Source organism: Microplitis mediator, chromosome 11 (assembly GCF_029852145.1).
Source record: "Microplitis mediator isolate UGA2020A chromosome 11, iyMicMedi2.1, whole genome shotgun sequence".
Classification (NCBI taxonomy): Eukaryota; Metazoa; Arthropoda; class Insecta; order Hymenoptera; family Braconidae; genus Microplitis; species Microplitis mediator.
Genome location: NC_079979.1, coordinates 16,187,200 through 16,209,461, shown reverse-complemented (window position 1 = coordinate 16,209,461; position 22,262 = coordinate 16,187,200).

Genomic DNA, 22,262 nt, shown 5'->3' with positions numbered 1-22,262 from the left:
CTAGCACTCGGTGTTGTCAAAAAAAATAAAAGTATCGACAGTCAAGTTCTCTGGAAATCCCAGAGAAAACCCATAGAAAACCCCTAGAAAATATAGACCTAGCACTCGGTGTTGTCAAAAAAAATAAAAGTATCGACAGTCAAATTCTCTGGAAATCCCAGAGAAAACCCATAGAAAACCCATAGAAAATATAGACCCAGCACTCGATGTTGTAAAAAAAAATAAAAGTATCGACAGTCAAGTTCTCTGGAAATCCCAGAGAAAACCCATAGAAAACCCATAGAAAATATAGACCTAGCACTCGGTGTTGTAAAAAAAAATAAAAGTATCGACAGTCAAATTCTCTGGAAATCCCAGAGAAAACCCATAGAAAACCCATAGAAAATATAGACCCAGCACTCGATGTTGTAAAAAAAAATAAAAGTATCGACAGTCAAATTCTCTGGAAATTCCAGAGAAAACCCATAGAAAACCCATAGAAAATATAGACCTAGCACTCGGTGTTGTAAAAAAAAATAAAAGTATCGACACTCAAATTCTCTGGAAATCCCAGAGAAAACCCATAGAAAACCCATAGAAAATATAGACCTAGCACTCGGTGTTGTCAAAAAAAATAAAAGTATCGACAGTCAAATTCTCTGGAAATCCCAGAGAAAACCCATAGAAAACCCATAGAAAATATAGACCCAGCACTCGATGTTGTAAAAAAAAATAAAAGTATCGACAGTCAAGTTCTCTGGAAATCCCAGAGAAAACCCATAGAAAACCCATAGAAAATATAGACCTAGCACTCGGTGTTGTCAAAAAAAATAAAAGTATCGACAGTCAAGTTCTCTGGAAATCCCAGAGAAAACCCATAGAAAACCCATAGAAAATATAGACCTAGCACTCGGTGTTGTCAAAAAAAATAAAAGTATCGACAGTCAAGTTCTCTGGAAATCCCAGAAAAAACCCATAGAAAACTCATAGAAAATATAGACCTAGCACTCGGTGTTGTAAAAAAAAATAAAAATATCGACAGTCAAATTCTCTGGAAATCCCAGAGAAAACCCATAGAAAACCCATAGAAAATTTAGACCTAGCACTCGGTGTTGTAAAAAAAAATAAAAGTATCGACAGTCAAATTCTCTGGAAATCCCAGAGAAAACCCATAGAAAACCCATAGAAAATATAGACCTAGCACTCGGTGTTGTAAAAAACAATAAAAGTATCGACAGTCAAATTCTCTGGAAATCCCAGAAAAAACCCATAGAAAACTCATAGAAAATATAGACCTAGCACTCGGTGTTGTAAAAAAAAAATAAAAGTATCGACAGTCAAATTCTCTGGAAATCCCAGAGAAAACCCATAGAAAACCCATAGAAAATATAGACCTAGCACTCGGTGTTGTCAAAAAAAATAAAAGTATCGACAGTCAAGTTCTCTGGAAATCCCAGAAAAAACCCATAGAAAACCCATAAAAAATATAGACCCTGCACTCGATGTTGTAAAAAAAAATAGAAGTATTGACAGTCAAATTCTCTGGAAATTCCAGAGAAAACCCATAGAAAACCCATAGAAAATATAGACCTAGCACTCGGTGTTGTAAAAAAAAATAAAAGTATCGACAGTCAAATTCTCTGGAAATCCCAGAGAAAACCCATAGAAAACCCATAGAAAATATAGACCTAGCACTCGGTGTTGTCAAAAAAAATAAAAGTATCGACAGTCAAGTTCTCTGGAAATCCCAGAGAAAACCCATAGAAAACCCATAGAAAATATAGACCTAGCACTCGGTGTTGTCAAAAAAAATAAAAGTATCGACAGTCAAGTTCTCTGGAAATCCCAGAAAAAACCCATAGAAAACTCATAGAAAATATAGACCTAGCACTCGGTGTTGTAAAAAAAAATAAAAATATCGACAGTCAAATTCTCTGGAAATCCCAGAGAAAACCCATAGAAAACCCATAGAAAATATAGACCTAGCACTCGGTGTTGTCAAAAAAAATAAAAGTATCGACAGTCAAGTTCTCTGGAAATCCCAGAAAAAACCCATAGAAAACTCATAGAAAATATAGACCTAGCACTCGGTGTTGTAAAAAAAAATAAAAATATCGACAGTCAAATTCTCTGGAAATCCCAGAGAAAACCCATAGAAAACTCATAGAAAATATAGACCTAGCACTCGGTGTTGAAAAAAAAATAAAAATATCGACAGTCAAATTCTCTGGAAATCCCAGAGAAAACCCATAGAAAACCCATAGAAAATTTAGACCTAGCACTCGATGTTGTAAAAAAAAATAGAAGTATTGACAGTCAAATTCTCTGGAAATCCCAGAGAAAACCCATAGAAAACCCATAGAAAATATAGACCTAGCACTCGGTGTTGTAAAAAAAAATAAAAGTATCGACAGTCAAATTCTCTGGAAATCCCAGAGAAAACCCATAGAAAACCCATAGAAAATATAGACCCAGCACTCGATGTTGTAAAAAAAAATAAAAGTATCGACAGTCAAATTCTCTGGAAATTCCAGAGAAAACCCATAGAAAACCCATAGAAAATATAGACCTAGCACTCGGTGTTGTAAAAAAAAATAAAAGTATCGACACTCAAATTCTCTGGAAATCCCAGAGAAAACCCATAGAAAACCCATAGAAAATATAGACCTAGCACTCGGTGTTGTCAAAAAAAATAAAAGTATCGACAGTCAAATTCTCTGGAAATCCCAGAGAAAACCCATAGAAAACCCATAGAAAATATAGACCCAGCACTCGATGTTGTAAAAAAAAATAAAAGTATCGACAGTCAAGTTCTCTGGAAATCCCAGAGAAAACCCATAGAAAACCCATAGAAAATATCGACCTAGCACTCGGTGTTGTCAAAAAAAATAAAAGTATCGACAGTCAAGTTCTCTGGAAATCCCAGAGAAAACCCATAGAAAACCCATAGAAAATATAGACCTAGCACTCGGTGTTGTCAAAAAAAATAAAAGTATCGACAGTCAAGTTCTCTGGAAATCCCAGAAAAAACCCATAGAAAACTCATAGAAAATATAGACCTAGCACTCGGTGTTGTAAAAAAAAATAAAAATATCGACAGTCAAATTCTCTGGAAATCCCAGAGAAAACCCATAGAAAACCCATAGAAAATTTAGACCTAGCACTCGGTGTTGTCAAAAAAAATAAAAGTATCGACAGTCAAGTTCTCTGGAAATCCCAGAGAAAACCCATAGAAAACCCCTAGAAAATATAGACCTAGCACTCGGTGTTGTCAAAAAAAATAAAAGTATCGACAGTCAAATTCTCTGGAAATCCCAGAGAAAACCCATAGAAAACCCATAGAAAATATAGACCCAGCACTCGATGTTGTAAAAAAAAATAAAAGTATCGACAGTCAAGTTCTCTGGAAATCCCAGAGAAAACCCATAGAAAACCCATAGAAAATATAGACCTAGCACTCGGTGTTGTAAAAAAAAATAAAAGTATCGACAGTCAAATTCTCTGGAAATCCCAGAGAAAACCCATAGAAAACCCATAGAAAATATAGACCCAGCACTCGATGTTGTAAAAAAAAATAAAAGTATCGACAGTCAAATTCTCTGGAAATTCCAGAGAAAACCCATAGAAAACCCATAGAAAATATAGACCTAGCACTCGGTGTTGTAAAAAAAAATAAAAGTATCGACACTCAAATTCTCTGGAAATCCCAGAGAAAACCCATAGAAAACCCATAGAAAATATAGACCTAGCACTCGGTGTTGTCAAAAAAAATAAAAGTATCGACAGTCAAATTCTCTGGAAATCCCAGAGAAAACCCATAGAAAACCCATAGAAAATATAGACCCAGCACTCGATGTTGTAAAAAAAAATAAAAGTATCGACAGTCAAGTTCTCTGGAAATCCCAGAGAAAACCCATAGAAAACCCATAGAAAATATAGACCTAGCACTCGGTGTTGTCAAAAAAAATAAAAGTATCGACAGTCAAGTTCTCTGGAAATCCCAGAGAAAACCCATAGAAAACCCATAGAAAATATAGACCTAGCACTCGGTGTTGTCAAAAAAAATAAAAGTATCGACAGTCAAGTTCTCTGGAAATCCCAGAAAAAACCCATAGAAAACTCATAGAAAATATAGACCTAGCACTCGGTGTTGTAAAAAAAAATAAAAATATCGACAGTCAAATTCTCTGGAAATCCCAGAGAAAACCCATAGAAAACCCATAGAAAATTTAGACCTAGCACTCGGTGTTGTAAAAAAAAATAAAAGTATCGACACTCAAATTCTCTGGAAATCCCAGAGAAAACCCATAGAAAACCCATAGAAAATATAGACCTAGCACTCGGTGTTGTAAAAAAAAATAAAAGTATCGACAGTCAAATTCTCTGGAAATCCCAGAGAAAACCCATAGAAAACTCATAGAAAATATAGACCTAGCACTCGGTGTTGAAAAAAAAATAAAAATATCGACAGTCAAATTCTCTGGAAATCCCAGAGAAAACCCATAGAAAACCCATAGAAAATTTAGACCTAGCACTCGGTGTTGTAAAAAAAAATAAAAGTATCGACACTCAAATTCTCTGGAAATCCCAGAGAAAACCCATAGAAAACCCATAGAAAATATAGACCTAGCACTCGGTGTTGTAAAAAAAAATAAAAGTATCGACAGTCAAATTCTCTGGAAATCCCAGAGAAAACCCATAGAAAACTCATAGAAAATATAGACCTAGCACTCGGTGTTGAAAAAAAAATAAAAGTATCGACAGTCAAATTCTCTGGAAATCCCAGAGAAAACCCATAGAAAACCCATAGAAAATATAGACCTAGCACTCGGTGTTGTAAAAAAAAATAAAAGTATCGACAGTCAAATTCTCTGGAAATCCCAGAGAAAACCCATAGAAAACCCATAGAAAATATAGACCCAGCACTCGATGTTGTAAAAAAAAATAAAAGTATCGACAGTCAAATTCTCTGGAAATTCCAGAGAAAACCCATAGAAAACCCATAGAAAATATAGACCTAGCACTCGGTGTTGTAAAAAAAAATAAAAGTATCGACACTCAAATTCTCTGGAAATCCCAGAGAAAACCCATAGAAAACCCATAGAAAATATAGACCTAGCACTCGGTGTTGTCAAAAAAAATAAAAGTATCGACAGTCAAATTCTCTGGAAATCCCAGAGAAAACCCATAGAAAACCCATAGAAAATATAGACCCAGCACTCGATGTTGTAAAAAAAAATAAAAGTATCGACAGTCAAGTTCTCTGGAAATCCCAGAGAAAACCCATAGAAAACCCATAGAAAATATAGACCTAGCACTCGGTGTTGTCAAAAAAAATAAAAGTATCGACAGTCAAGTTCTCTGGAAATCCCAGAGAAAACCCATAGAAAACCCATAGAAAATATAGACCTAGCACTCGGTGTTGTCAAAAAAAATAAAAGTATCGACAGTCAAGTTCTCTGGAAATCCCAGAAAAAACCCATAGAAAACTCATAGAAAATATAGACCTAGCACTCGGTGTTGTAAAAAAAAATAAAAATATCGACAGTCAAATTCTCTGGAAATCCCAGAGAAAACCCATAGAAAACCCATAGAAAATTTAGACCTAGCACTCGGTGTTGTAAAAAAAAATAAAAGTATCGACAGTCAAATTCTCTGGAAATCCCAGAGAAAACCCATAGAAAACCCATAGAAAATATAGACCTAGCACTCGGTGTTGTAAAAAACAATAAAAGTATCGACAGTCAAATTCTCTGGAAATCCCAGAAAAAACCCATAGAAAACTCATAGAAAATATAGACCTAGCACTCGGTGTTGTAAAAAAAAAATAAAAGTATCGACAGTCAAATTCTCTGGAACTCCCAGAGAAAACCCATAGAAAACCCATAGAAAATATAGACCTAGCACTCGGTGTTGTAAAAAAAAATAAAAGTATCGACAGTCAAATTCTCTGGAAATCCCAGAGAAAACCCATAGAAAACCCATAGAAAATATAGACCTAGCACTCGGTGTTGTCAAAAAAAATAAAAGTATCGACAGTCAAGTTCTCTGAAAATCCCAGAAAAAACCTATAGAAAACTCATAGAAAATATAGACCTAGCACTCGGTGTTGTAAAAAAAAATAAAAGTATCGACAGTCAAATTCTCTGGAACTCCCAGAGAAAACCCATAGAAAACCCATAGAAAATATAGACCTAGCACTCGGTGTTGTCAAAAAAATAAAAGTATCGACAGTCAAGTTCTCTTGAAATCCCAGAGAAAACCCATAGAAAATCCATAGAAAATATAGACCTAGCAATCAGTGTTGTAAAAAAAATAGAAGTATCGACAGTAAAATTCTCTGGAAATCCCAGAGAAAACCCATAGAAAACCCATAGGAAATATAGACCCAGCACTCCATGTTGTAAAAAAATATAGAAGTATCGACAGTCAAATTCTCTGGAAATCCCAGAGAAAACCCATAGAAAACCCATAGAAAATATAGACCTAGCACTCGATGTTGTAAAAAAAAAATAAAAGTATCGACAGTCAAATTCTCTGGAAATCCCAGAGAAAACCCATAGAAAACCCATAGAAAATATAGACCTAGCACTCGGTGTTGTCAAAAAAAATAAAAGTATCGACAGTCAAGTTCTCTGGAAATCCCAGAAAAAACCCATAGAAAACCCATAAAAAATATAGACCTAGCACTCGGTGTTGTAAAAAAAATAGAAGTATCGACAGTCAAATTCTCTGGAAATCCCAGAGAAAACCCATAGAAAACCCATAGAAAATATAGACCCAGCACTCGATGTTGTAAAAAAAAATAAAAGTATCGACAGTCAAATTCTCTGGAAATTCCAGAGAAAACCCATAGAAAACCCATAGAAAATATAGACCTAGCACTCGGTGTTGTAAAAAAAAATAAAAGTATCGACAGTCAAATTCTCTGGAAATCCCAGAGAAAACCCATAGAAAACCCATAGAAAATATAGACCTAGCACTCGGTGTTGTCAAAAAAAATAAAAGTATCGACAGTCAAGTTCTCTGGAAATCCCAGAAAAAACCCATAGAAAACTCATAGAAAATATAGACCTAGCACTCGGTGTTGTAAAAAAAAATAAAAGTATCGACAGTCAAGTTCTCTGGAAATCCCAGAAAAAACCCATAGAAAACCCATAGAAAATATAGACCTTGCACTCGGTGTTGTCAAAAAAAATAAAAGTATCGACAGTCAAGTTCTCTGGAAATCCCAGAAAAAACCCATAGAAAACTCATAGAAAATATAGACCTAGCACTCGGTGTTGTAAAAAAAAATAAAAGTATCGACGATCAAATTCTCTGGAAATCCCAGAGAAAACCCATAGAAAACCCATAGAAAATATAGACCTAGCACTCGGTGTTGTAAAAAAAAATAAAAGTATCGACAGTCAAATTCTCTGGAAATCCCAGAGAAAACCCATAGAAAACCCATAGAAAATATAGACCTAGCACTCGGTGTTGTCAAAAAAAATAAAAGTATCGACAGTCAAGTTCTCTTGAAATCCCAGAGAAAACCCATAGAAAATCCATAGAAAATATAGACCTAGCACTCGATGTTGTAAAAAAAAAATAAAAGTATCGACAGTCAAATTTTCTGGAAATCCCAGAAAAATCCCATAGGAATCCCATAGAAAATATAGACCTAGCACTCGGTGTTGTAAAAAAAAATAGAAGTATCGACAGTCAAATTCTCTGGAAATCCCAGAAAAAACCCATAGAAAATATAGACCCAGCCCTCGATGTTGTAAAAAAAAATAAAAGTATCGACAGTCAAATTCTCTGGAAATCCCAGAGAAATCCCATAGGAAACCCATAGAAAATATAGACCCAGCACTCGATGTTGTAAAAAAAAATAAAAATATCGACAGTCAAATTCTCTGGAAATCCCAGAGAAAACCCGTAGAAAACCCATAGAAAATATAGACCTAGCACTCGGTGTTGTCAAAAAAAATAAAAGTATCGACAGTCAAGTTCTCTGAAAATCCCAGAAAAAACCCATAGAAAACTCATAGAAAATATAGACCTAGCACTCGGTGTTGTAAAAAAAAATAAAAGTATCGACAGTCAAGTTCTCTGGAAATCCCAGAGAAAACCCATTGAAAACCCATAGAAAATATAGACCTAGCACTCGGTGTTGTCAAAAAAAATAAAAGTATCGACAGTCAACTTCTCTGGAAATCCCAGAAAAAACCCATAGAAAACTCATAGAAAATATAGACCTAGCACTCGGTGTTGTAAAAAAAAATAAAAGTATCGACAGTCAAATTCTCTGGAAATCCCAGAGAAAACCCATAGAAAACCCATAGAAAATATAGACCTAGCACTCGGTGTTGTCAAAAAAAATAAAAGTATCGACAGTCAAGTTCTCTTGAAATCCCAGAGAAAACCCATTGAAAATCCATAGAAAATATAGACCTAGCAATCAGTGTTGTAAAAAAAATAGAAGTATCGACAGTAAAATTCTCTGGAAATCCCAGAGAAAACCCATAGAAAACCCATAGGAAATATAGACCCAGCACTCCATGTTGTAAAAAAATATAGAAGTATCGACAGTCAAATTCTCTGGAAATCCCAGAGAAAACCCATAGAAAACCCATAGAAAATATAGACCTAGCACTCGATGTTGTAAAAAAAAAATAAAAGTATCGACAGTCAAATTCTCTGGAAATCCCAGAGAAAACCCATAGAAAACCCATAGGAAATATAGACCTAGCACTCGGTGTTGTCAAAAAAAATAAAAGTATCGACAGTCAAGTTCTCTGGAAATCCCAGAAAAAACCCATAGAAAACCCATAAAAAATATAGACCTAGCACTCGGTGTTGTAAAAAAAATAGAAGTATCGACAGTCAAATTCTCTGGAAATCCCAGAGAAAACCCATAGAAAACCCATAGAAAATATAGACCCAGCACTCGATGTTGTAAAAAAAAATAAAAGTATCGACAGTCAAATTCTCTGGAAATTCCAGAGAAAACCCATAGAAAACCCATAGAAAATATAGACCTAGCACTCGGTGTTGTAAAAAAAAATAAAAGTATCGACAGTCAAATTCTCTGGAAATCCCAGAGAAAACCCATAGAAAACCCATAGAAAATATAGACCTAGCACTCGGTGTTGTCAAAAAAAATAAAAGTATCGACAGTCAAATTCTCTGGAAATCCCAGAGAAAACCCATAGAAAACCCATAGAAAATATAGACCTAGCACTCGGTGTTGTAAAAAAAAATAAAAGTATCGACAGTCAAATTCTCTGGAAATCTCAGAAAAAACCCATAGAAAACTCATAGAAAATATAGACCTAGCACTCGGTGTTGTAAAAAAAAAATAAAAGTATCGACAGTCAAATTCTCTGGAACTCCCAGAGAAAACCCATATAAAACCCATAGAAAATATAGACCCAGCACTCGATGTTGTAAAAAAAAATAAAAGTATCGACAGTCAAATTCTCTGGAAATTCCAGAGAAAACCCATAGAAAACCCATAGAAAATATAGACCTAGCACTCGGTGTTGTAAAAAAAAATAAAAGTATCGACAGTCAAATTCTCTGGAAATCCCAGAAAAAACCCATAGAAAACTCATAGAAAATATAGACCTAGCACTCGGTGTTGTAAAAAAAAAATAAAAGTATCGACAGTCAAATTCTCTGGAAATCCCAGAGAAAACCCATAGAAAACCCATAGAAAATATAGACCTAGCACTCGGTGTTGTAAAAAAAAATAAAAGTATCGACAGTCAAATTCTCTGGAAATCCCAGAGAAAACCCATAGAAAACCCATAGAAAATATAGACCTAGCACTCGGTGTTGTCAAAAAAAATAAAAGTATCGACAGTCAAGTTCTCTGAAAATCCCAGAAAAAACCCATAGAAAACTCATAGAAAATATAGACCTAGCACTCGGTGTTGTAAAAAAAAATAAAAGTATCGACAGTCAAGTTCTCTGGAAATCCCAGAGAAAACCCATTGAAAACCCATAGAAAATATAGACCTAGCACTCGGTGTTGTCAAAAAAAATAAAAGTATCGACAGTCAACTTCTCTGGAAATCCCAGAAAAAACCCATAGAAAACTCATAGAAAATATAGACCTAGCACTCGGTGTTGTAAAAAAAAATAAAAGTATCGACAGTCAAATTCTCTGGAAATCCCAGAGAAAACCCATAGAAAACCCATAGAAAATATAGACCTAGCACTCGGTGTTGTCAAAAAAAATAAAAGTATCGACAGTCAAGTTCTCTTGAAATCCCAGAGAAAACCCATAGAAAATCCATAGAAAATATAGACCTAGCAATCAGTGTTGTAAAAAAAATAGAAGTATCGACAGTAAAATTCTCTGGAAATCCCAGAGAAAACCCATAGAAAACCCATAGGAAATATAGACCCAGCACTCCATGTTGTAAAAAAATATAGAAGTATCGACAGTCAAATTCTCTGGAAATCCCAGAGAAAACCCATAGAAAACCCATAGAAAATATAGACCTAGCACTCGATGTTGTAAAAAAAAAATAAAAGTATCGACAGTCAAATTCTCTGGAAATCCCAGAGAAAACCCATAGAAAACCCATAGGAAATATAGACCTAGCACTCGGTGTTGTCAAAAAAAATAAAAGTATCGACAGTCAAGTTCTCTGGAAATCCCAGAAAAAACCCATAGAAAACTCATAGAAAATATAGACCTAGCACTCGGTGTTGTAAAAAAAAATAAAAGTATCGACAGTCAAATTCTCTGGAAATCCCAGAGAAAACCCATAGAAAACCCATAGAAAATATAGACCTAGCACTCGGTGTTGTAAAAAAAAATAAAAGTATCGACAGTCAAATTCTCTGGAAATCCCAGAGAAAACCCATAGAAAACCCATAGAAAATATAGACCTAGCACTCGGTGTTGTCAAAAAAAATAAAAGTATCGACAGTCAAATTCTCTGGAAATCCCAGAGAAAACCCATAGAAAACCCATAGAAAATATAGACCTAGCACTCGGTGTTGTCAAAAAAAATAAAAGTATCGACAGTCAAATTCTCTGGAAATCCCAGAGAAAACCCATAGAAAACCCATAGAAAATATAGACCCAGCACTCGATGTTGTAAAAAAAAATAAAAGTATCGACAGTCAAATTCTCTGGAAATCCCAGAAAAAACCCATAGAAAATATAGACCCAGCCCTCGATGTTGTAAAAAAAAATAAAAGTATCGACAGTCAAATTCTCTGGAAATCCCAGAGAAATCCCATAGGAAACCCATAGAAAATATAGACCCAGCACTCGATGTTGTAAAAAAAAATAAAAATATCGACAGTCAAATTCTCTGGAAATCCCAGAGAAAACCCGTAGAAAACCCATAGAAAATATAGACCTAGCAATCGGTGTTGTAAAAAAAATAGAAGTATCGACAGTCAAATTCTCTGGAAATCACATAGAAAACCCATAGGAAACCCATAGAAAATATAGACCTAGCAATCAGTGTTGTAAAAAAAATAGAAGTATCGACAGTAAAATTCTCTGGAAATCCCAGAGAAAACCCATAGAAAACCCATAGAAAATATAGACCTAGCAATCAGTGTTGTAAAAAAAATAGAAGTATCGACAGTAAAATTCTCTGGAAATCCCAGAGAAAACCCATAGAAAATATAGACCTAGCAATCAGTGTTGTAAAAAAAATAGAAGTATCGACAGTCAAATTCTCTGGAAATCCCAGAAAAAACCCATAGAAAATATAGACCCAGCCCTCGATGTTGTAAAAAAAAATAAAAGTATCGACAGTCAAATTCTCTGGAAATCCCAGAGAAATCCCATAGGAAACCCATAGAAAATATAGACCCAGCACTCGATGTTGTAAAAAAAAATAAAAATATCGACAGTCAAATTCTCTGGAAATCCCAGAGAAAACCCATAGAAAACCCATAGAAAATATAGACCTAGCAATCAGTGTTGTAAAAAAAATAGAAGTATCGACAGTAAAATTCTCTGGAAATCCCAGAGAAAACCCATAGAAAACCCATAGAAAATATAGACCTAGCACTCGATGTTGTAAAAAAAAAATAAAAGTATCGACAGTCAAATTCTCTGGAAATCCCAGAGAAAACCCATAGAAAACCCATAGAAAATATAGACCCAGCGCTCGATGTTGTAAAAAAAAATAAAAGTATCGACAGTCAAATTCTCTGGAAATCCCAGAGAAAACCCATAGAAAACCCATAGAAAATATAGACCTAGCACTCGGTGTTGTAAAAAAAAAATAAAAGTATCGACAGTCAAATTCTCTGGAACTCCCAGAGAAAACCCATATAAAACCCATAGAAAATATAGACCCAGCACTCGATGTTGTAAAAAAAAATAAAAGTATCGACAGTCAAATTCTCTGGAAATTCCAGAGAAAACCCATAGAAAACCCATAGAAAATATAGACCTAGCACTCGGTGTTGTAAAAAAAAATAAAAGTATCGACAGTCAAATTCTCTGGAAATCCCAGAAAAAACCCATAGAAAACTCATAGAAAATATAGACCTAGCACTCGGTGTTGTAAAAAAAAAATAAAAGTATCGACAGTCAAATTCTCTGGAAATCCCAGAGAAAACCCATAGAAAACTCATAGAAAATATAGACCTAGCACTCGGTGTTGTAAAAAAAAATAAAAGTATCGACAGTCAAATTCTCTGGAAATCCCAGAGAAAACCCATAGAAAACCCATAGAAAATATAGACCTAGCACTCGGTGTTGTCAAAAAAAATAAAAGTATCGACAGTCAAGTTCTCTGAAAATCCCAGAAAAAACCCATAGAAAACTCATAGAAAATATAGACCTAGCACTCGGTGTTGTAAAAAAAAATAAAAGTATCGACAGTCAAATTCTCTGGAAATCCCAGAGAAAACCCATAGAAAACCCATAGAAAATATAGACCTAGCACTCGGTGTTGTAAAAAAAAATAAAAGTATCGACAGTCAAATTCTCTGGAAATCCCAGAGAAAACCCATAGAAAACCCATAGAAAATATAGACCTAGCACTCGGTGTTGTCAAAAAAAATAAAAGTATCGACAGTCAAGTTCTCTGAAAATCCCAGAAAAAACCCATAGAAAACTCATAGAAAATATAGACCTAGCACTCGGTGTTGTAAAAAAAAATAAAAGTATCGACAGTCAAATTCTCTGGAAATCCCAGAGAAAACCCATAGAAAACTCATAGAAAATATAGACCTAGCACTCGGTGTTGTAAAAAAAAATAAAAGTATCGACAGTCAAATTCTCTGGAAATCCCAGAGAAAACCCATAGAAAACCCATAGAAAATATAGACCTAGCACTCGGTGTTGTCAAAAAAAATAAAAGTATCGACAGTCAAGTTCTCTGAAAATCCCAGAAAAAACCCATAGAAAACTCATAGAAAATATAGACCTAGCACTCGGTGTTGTAAAAAAAAATAAAAGTATCGACAGTCAAATTCTCTGGAAATCCCAGAGAAAACCCATAGAAAACCCATAGAAAATATAGACCTAGCACTCGGTGTTGTCAAAAAAAATTAAAGTATCGACAGTCAAGTTCTCTTGAAATCCCAGAGAAAACCCATAGAAAATCCATAGAAAATATAGACCTAGCAATCAGTGTTGTAAAAAAAATAGAAGTATCGACAGTAAAATTCTCTGGAAATCCCAGAGAAAACCCATAGAAAACCCATAGGAAATATAGACCCAGCACTCCATGTTGTAAAAAAATATAGAAGTATCGACAGTCAAATTCTCTGGAAATCCCAGAGAAAACCCATAGAAAACCCATAGAAAATATAGACCTAGCACTCGATGTTGTAAAAAAAAAATAAAAGTATCGACAGTCAAATTCTCTGGAAATCCCAGAGAAAACCCATAGAAAACCCATAGAAAATATAGACCCAGCACTCGATGTTGTAAAAAAAAATAAAAGTATCGACAGTCAAATTCTCTGGAAATTCCAGAGAAAACCCATAGAAAACCCATAGAAAATATAGACCTAGCACTCGGTGTTGTAAAAAAAAATAAAAGTATCGACAGTCAAATTCTCTGGAAATCCCAGAGAAAACCCATAGAAAACCCATAGAAAATATAGACCTAGCACTCGGTGTTGTCAAAAAAAATAAAAGTATCGACAGTCAAGTTCTCTGGAAATCCCAGAAAAAACCCATAGAAAACTCATAGAAAATATAGACCTAGCACTCGGTGTTGTAAAAAAAAATAAAAGTATCGACAGTCAAGTTCTCTGGAAATCCCAGAAAAAACCCATAGAAAACCCATAGAAAATATAGACCTAGCACTCGGTGTTGTCAAAAAAAATAAAAGTATCGACAGTCAAGTTCTCTGGAAATCCCAGAAAAAACCCATAGAAAACTCATAGAAAATATAGACCTGGCACTCGGTGTTGTAAAAAAAAATAAAAGTATCGACAGTCAAATTCTCTGGAAATCCCAGAGAAAACCCATAGAAAACCCATAGAAAATATAGACCTAGCACTCGGTGTTGTAAAAAAAAATAAAAGTATCGACAGTCAAATTCTCTGGAAATCCCAGAGAAAACCCATAGAAAACCCATAGAAAATATAGACCTAGCACTCGGTGTTGTCAAAAAAAATAAAAGTATCGACAGTCAAGTTCTCTTGAAATCCCAGAGAAAACCCATAGAAAATCCATAGAAAATATAGACCTAGCACTCGATGTTGTAAAAAAAAAATAAAAGTATCGACAGTCAAATTTTCTGGAAATCCTAGAAAAATCCCATAGGAATCCCATAGAAAATATAGACCTAGCACTCGGTGTTGTAAAAAAAAATAGAAGTATCGACAGTCAAATTCTCTGGAAATCCCAGAAAAAACCCATAGAAAATATAGACCCAGCCCTCGATGTTGTAAAAAAAAATAAAAGTATCGACAGTCAAATTCTCTGGAAATCCCAGAGAAATCCCATAGGAAACCCATAGAAAATATAGACCCAGCACTCGATGTTGTAAAAAAAAATAAAAATATCGACAGTCAAATTCTCTGGAAATCCCAGAGAAAACCCGTAGAAAACCCATAGAAAATATAGACCTAGCAATCGGTGTTGTAAAAAAAATAGAAGTATCGACAGTCAAATTCTCTGGAAATCACATAGAAAACCCATAGGAAACCCATAGAAAATATAGACCCAGCACTCGATGTTGTAAAAAAAAATAAAAATATCGACAGTCAAATTCTCTGGAAATCCCAGAGAAAACCCATAGAAAACCCATAGGAAATATAGACCTAGCACTCGATGTTGTAAAAAAAAAATAAAAGTATCGACAGTCAAATTCTCTGGAAATCCCAGAGAAAACCTATAGAAAACCCATAGAAAATATAGACCCAGCGCTCGATGTTGTAAAAAAAAATAAAAGTATCGACAGTCAAATTCTCTGGAAATCCCAGAGAAAACCCATAGAAAACCCATAGAAAATATAGACCTAGCACTCGGTGTTGTCAAAAAAAATAAAAGTATCGACAGTCAAGTTCTCTGGAAATCCCAGAAAAAACCCATAGAAAACCCATAAAAAATATAGACCCAGCACTCGATGTTGTAAAAAAAAATCTGTCTATCGGTTGACCCTGCGGGCCAGCCCCAAAACTTCCCGCTGTTTTCGAGCTCCTTGAGCTCGAAAACATTGTTGTGGATGCATTTTCGAGCTCTTCGAGCTCGAAAATACTTTTGTGTGCCATTGTTTTTGAAAAAAACCGATGTTAGCATTTCTTTCTCCCACGATATCTCACGAACGAATTGACCGATTTTGATGGTTGAGGTGGCAATCGGCGTATTTTATTGAGTTCTAGAGCTGAGAAAATTTTGAAATTGTTCGGTTCAGTTGTTTCGAAGATATTCGCAAAAAACCGTTTTTTACCATTTCTTTTGCCCGCGATAACTCTCGAACGAATTATCCGATTGAGATGGCTAAGGCGGCAATCGACGCGTTTTATCAAGTTCTAAAGCTGATTAGATTTTGGAGTTGATCGTATAAGTCGTTTCTGAGAAATCAATAAAAAACCAAAAAAAAAAAATTTTTTTAATTCTTATTCTTTGTATAACTTGTAAACTACATGATCGATTTACCCCAAAATCTAATCAAGACTAAGTTTTGGTGAGCTCTTTCGATCGCCACCAAGTACGTTCAAATCGGTTCATCCGTTCCAAAGATATCGTCGGACAAAAAAAAGTTCACACACACACACACACACACACACACACACGGACGTCCATCCGGGAATAGTCAGAATAGTTTCCTAGGACCTCAAAACGTCGACATCTGATGAAAACTCGATTTTCGAAAATCGGACCGAAACCAATAACTTCCCTTTTTTGAAAATTTGCAATTTTCTTAGCGGGAAGTTAAAAATAGAAGTATTGACAGTCAAATTCTCTGGAAATTCCAGAGAAAACCCATAGAAAACCCATAGAAAATATAGACCTAGCACTCGGTGTTGTAAAAAAAAATAAAAGTATCGACAGTCAAATTCTCTGGAAATCCCAGAGAAAACTCATAGAAAACCCATAGAAAATATAGACCTAGCACTCGGTGTTGTCAAAAAAAATAAAAGTATCGACAGTCAAGTTCTCTGGAAATCCCAGAAAAAACCCATAGAAAACTCATAGAAAATATAGACCTAGCACTCGGTGTTGTAAAAAAAAATAAAAGTATCGACAGTCAAATTCTCTGGAAATCCCAGAGAAAACCCATAGAAAACCCATAGAAAATATAGACCTAGCACTCGGTGTTGTCAAAAAAAATAAAAGTATCGACAGTCAAGTTCTCTGGAAATCCCAGAAAAAACCCATAGAAAACTCATAGAAAATATAGACCTAGCACTCGGTGTTGTAAAAAAAAATAAAAGTATCGACACTCAAATTCTCTGGAAATCCCAGAGAAAACCCATAGAAAACCCATAGAAAATATAGACCTAGCACTCGGTGTTGTCAAAAAAAATAGAAGTATTGACAGTCAAATTCTCTGGAAATTCCAGAGAAAACCCATAGAAAACCCATAGAAAATATAGACCTAGCACTCGGTGTTGTAAAAAAAAATAAAAGTATCGACACTCAAATTCTCTGGAAATCCCAGAGAAAACCCATAGAAAACCCATAGGAAATATAGACCTAGCACTCGGTGTTGTCAAAAAAAATAAAAGTATCGACAGTCAAATTCTCTGGAAATCCCAGAGAAAACCCATAGAAAACCCATAGGAAATATAGACCTAGCACTCGGTGTTGTCAAAAAAAATAAAAGTATCGACAGTCAAGTTCTCTGGAAATCCCAGAGAAAACCCATAGAAAACCCATAGAAAATATAGACCTAGCACTCGGTGTTGTCAAAAAAAATAAAAGTATCGACAGTCAAGTTCTCTGGAAATCCCAGAAAAAACCCATAGAAAACTCATAGAAAATATAGACCTAGCACTCGGTGTTGTAAAAAAAAATAAAAATATCGACAGTCAAATTCTCTGGAAATCCCAGAGAAAACCCATAGAAAACCCATAGAAAATTTAGACCTAGCACTCGGTGTTGTCAAAAAAAATAAAAGTATCGACAGTCAAGTTCTCTGGAAATCCCAGAAAAAACCCATAGAAAACTCATAGAAAATATAGACCTAGCACTCGATGTTGTAAAAAAAAAATAAAAGTATCGACAGTCAAATTTTCTGGAAATCCCAGAAAAATCCCATAGGAATCCCATAGAAAATATAGACCTAGCACTCGGTGTTGTAAAAAAAAATAGAAGTATCGACAGTCAAATTCTCTGGAAATCCCAGAAAAAACCCATAGAAAATATAGACCCAGCCCTCGATGTTGTAAAAAAAAATAAAAGTATCGACAGTCAAATTCTCTGGAAATCCCAGAGAAATCCCATAGGAAACCCATAGAAAATATAGACCCAGCACTCGATGTTGTAAAAAAAAATAAAAATATCGACAGTCAAATTCTCTGGAAATCCCAGAGAAAACCCGTAGAAAACCCATAGAAAATATAGACCTAGCAATCGGTGTTGTAAAAAAAATAGAAGTATCGACAGTCAAATTCTCTGGAAATCACATAGAAAACCCATAGGAAACCCATAGAAAATATAGACCCAGCACTCGATGTTGTAAAAAAAAATAAAAATATCGACAGTCAAATTCTCTGGAAATCCCAGAGAAAACCCATAGAAAACCCATAGAAAATATAGACCTACCAATCAGTGTTGTAAAAAAAATAGAAGTATCGACAGTAAAATTCTCTGGAAATCCCAGAGAAAACCCATAGAAAACTCATAGAAAATATAGACCTAGCACTCGGTGTTGTAAAAAAAAAATAAAAGTATCGACAGTCAAATTCTCTGGAACTCCCAGAGAAAACCCATATAAAACCCATAGAAAATATAGACCCAGCACTCGATGTTGTAAAAAAAAATAAAAGTATCGACAGTCAAATTCTCTGGAAATTCCAGAGAAAACCCATAGAAAACCCATAGAAAATATAGACCTAGCACTCGGTGTTGTAAAAAAAAATAAAAGTATCGACAGTCAAATTCTCTGGAAATCCCAGAAAAAACCCATAGAAAACTTATAGAAAATATAGACCTAGCACTCGGTGTTGTAAAAAAAAAATAAAAGTATCGACAGTCAAATTCTCTGGAAATCCCAGAGAAAACCCATAGAAAACCCATAGAAAATATAGACCTAGCACTCGGTGTTGTAAAAAAAAATAAAAGTATCGACAGTCAAATTCTCTGGAAATCCCAGAGAAAACCCATAGAAAACCCATAGAAAATATAGACCTAGCACTCGGTGTTGTCAAAAAAAATAAAAGTATCGACAGTCAAGTTCTCTGAAAATCCCAGAAAAAACCCATAGAAAACTCATAGAAAATATAGACCTAGCACTCGGTGTTGTAAAAAAAAATAAAAGTATCGACAGTCAAATTCTCTGGAAATCCCAGAGAAAACCCATAGAAAACCCATAGAAAATATAGACCCAGCACTCGATGTTGTAAAAAAAAATAAAAGTATCGACAGTCAAGTTCTCTGGAAATCCCAGAGAAAACCCATAGAAAACCCATAGAAAATATAGACCTAGCACTCGGTGTTGTCAAAAAAAATAAAAGTATCGACAGTCAACTTCTCTGGAAATCCCAGAAAAAACCCATAGAAAACTCATAGAAAATATAGACCTAGCACTCGGTGTTGTAAAAAAAAATAAAAGTATCGACAGTCAAATTCGCTGGAAATCCCAGAGAAAACCCATAGAAAACCCATAGAAAATATAGACCTAGCACTCGGTGTTGTCAAAAAAAATTAAAGTATCGACAGTCAAGTTCTCTTGAAATCCCAGAGAAAACCCATAGAAAATCCATAGAAAATATAGACCTAGCAATCAGTATTGTAAAAAAAATAGAAGTATCGACAGTAAAATTCTCTGGAAATCCCAGAGAAAACCCATAGAAAACCCATAGGAAATATAGACCCAGCACTCCATGTTGTAAAAAAATATAGAAGTATCGACAGTCAAATTCTCTGGAAATCCCAGAGAAAACCCATAGAAAACCCATAGAAAATATAGACCTAGCACTCGATGTTGTAAAAAAAAAATAAAAGTATCGACAGTCAAATTCTCTGGAAATCCCAGAGAAAACCCATAGAAAACCCATAGAAAATATAGACCCAGCACTCGATGTTGTAAAAAAAAATAAAAGTATCGACAGTCAAATTCTCTGGAAATTCCAGAGAAAACCCATAGAAAACCCATAGAAAATATAGACCTAGCACTCGGTGTTGTAAAAAAAAATAAAAGTATCGACAGTCAAATTCTCTGGAAATCCCAGAAAAAACCCATAGAAAACTCATAGAAAATATAGACCTAGCACTCGGTGTTGTAAAAAAAAAATAAAAGTATCGACAGTCAAATTCTCTGGAAATCCCAGAGAAAACCCATAGAAAACCCATAGAAAATATAGACCTAGCACTTGATGTTGTAAAAAAAAATAAAAGTATCGACAGTCAAATTCTCTGGAAATCCCAGAGAAAACCCATAGAAAACCCATAGAAAATATAGACCTAGCACTCGGTGTTGTCAAAAAAAATAAAAGTATCGACAGTCAAATTCTCTTGAAATCCCAGAGAAAACCCATAGAAAATCCATAGAACATATAGACCTAGCACTCGGTGTTGTAAAAAAAAATAAAAGTATCGACAGTCAAATTCTCTGGAAATCCCAGAGAAAACCCATAGAAAATATAGACCTAGCACTCGGTGTTGTAAAAAAAAATAAAAGTATCGACAGTCAAGTTCTCTGGAAATCCCAGAGAAAACCCATAGAAAACCCATAGAAAATATAGACCTAGCACTCGGTGTTGTCAAAAAAAATAAAAGTATCGACAGTCAAGTTCTCTTGAAATCCCAGAAAAAACCCATAGAAAACTCATAGAAAATATAGACCTAGCACTCGATGTTGTAAAAAAAAATAAAAATATCGACAGTCAAATTCTCTGGAAATCCCAGAGAAAACCCGTAGAAAACCCATAGAAAATATAGACCTAGCAATCGGTGTTGTAAAAAAAATAGAAGTATCGACAGTCAAATTCTCTGGAAATCACATAGAAAACCCATAGAAAACCCATAGAAAATATAGACCTAGCACTCGGTGTTGTAAAAAAAAATAGAAGTATTGACAGTCAAATTCTCTGGAAATTCCAGAGAAAACCCATATAAAACCCATAGAAAATATAGACCCAGCACTCGATGTTGTAAAAAAAAATAGAAGTATCGACAGTCAAATTCTCTGGAAATCCCAGAAAAAACCCATAGAAAATATAGACCCAGCCCTCGATGTTGTAAAAAAAAATAAAAGTATCGACAGTCAAATTCTCTGGAAATCCCAGAGAAATCCCATAGGAAACCCATAGAAAATATAGACCCAGCACTCGATGTTGTAAAAAAAAATAAAAATATCGACAGTCAAATTCTCTGGAAATCCCAGAGAAAACCCGTAGAAAACCCATAGAAAATATAGACCTAGCAATCGGTGTTGTAAAAAAAATAGAAGTATCGACAGTCAAATTCTCTGGAAATCACATAGAAAACCCATAGAAAACCCATAGAAAATATAGACCTAGCACTCGGTGTTGTAAAAAAAAATAGAAGTATTGACAGTCAAATTCTCTGGAAATTCCAGAGAAAACCCATATAAAACCCATAGAAAATATAGACCCAGCACTCGATGTTGTAAAAAAAAATAGAAGTATTGACAGTCAAATTCTCTGGAAATTCCAGAGAAAACCCATAGAAAACCCATAGAAAATATAGACCTAGCACTCGGTGTTGTAAAAAAAAATAAAAGTATCGACACTCAAATTCTCTGGAAATCCCAGAGAAAACCCATAGAAAACCCATAGAAAATATAGACCTAGCACTCGGTGTTGTCAAAAAAAATAAAAGTATCGACAGTCAAATTCTCTGGAAATCCCAGAGAAAACCCATAGAAAACCCATAGAAAATATAGACCCAGCACTCGATGTTGTAAAAAAAAATAAAAGTATCGACAGTCAAGTTCTCTGGAAATCCCAGAGAAAACCCATAGAAAACCCATAGAAAATATAGACCTAGCACTCGGTGTTGTCAAAAAAAATAAAAGTATCGACAGTCAAGTTCTCTGGAAATCCCAGAGAAAACCCATAGAAAACCCATAGAAAATATAGACCTAGCACTCGGTGTTGTCAAAAAAAATAAAAGTATCGACAGTCAAGTTCTCTGGAAATCCCAGAAAAAACCCATAGAAAACTCATAGAAAATATAGACCTAGCACTCGGTGTTGTAAAAAAAAATAAAAATATCGACAGTCAAATTCTCTGGAAATCCCAGAGAAAACCCATAGAAAACCCATAGAAAATTTAGACCTAGCACTCGGTGTTGTCAAAAAAAATAAAAGTATCGACAGTCAAGTTCTCTGGAAATCCCAAAGAAAACCCATAGAAAACCCCTAGAAAATATAGACCTAGCACTCGGTGTTGTCAAAAAAAATAAAAGTATCGACAGTCAAGTTCTCTGGAAATCCCAGAAAAAACCCATAGAAAACTCATAGAAAATATAGACCTAGCACTCGGTGTTGTAAAAAAAAATAGAAGTATTGACAGTCAAATTCTCTGGAAATTCCAGAGAAAACCCATATAAAACCCATAGAAAATATAGACCCAGCACTCGATGTTGTAAAAAAAAATAGAAGTATTGACAGTCAAATTCTCTGGAAATTCCAGAGAAAACCCATAGAAAACCCATAGAAA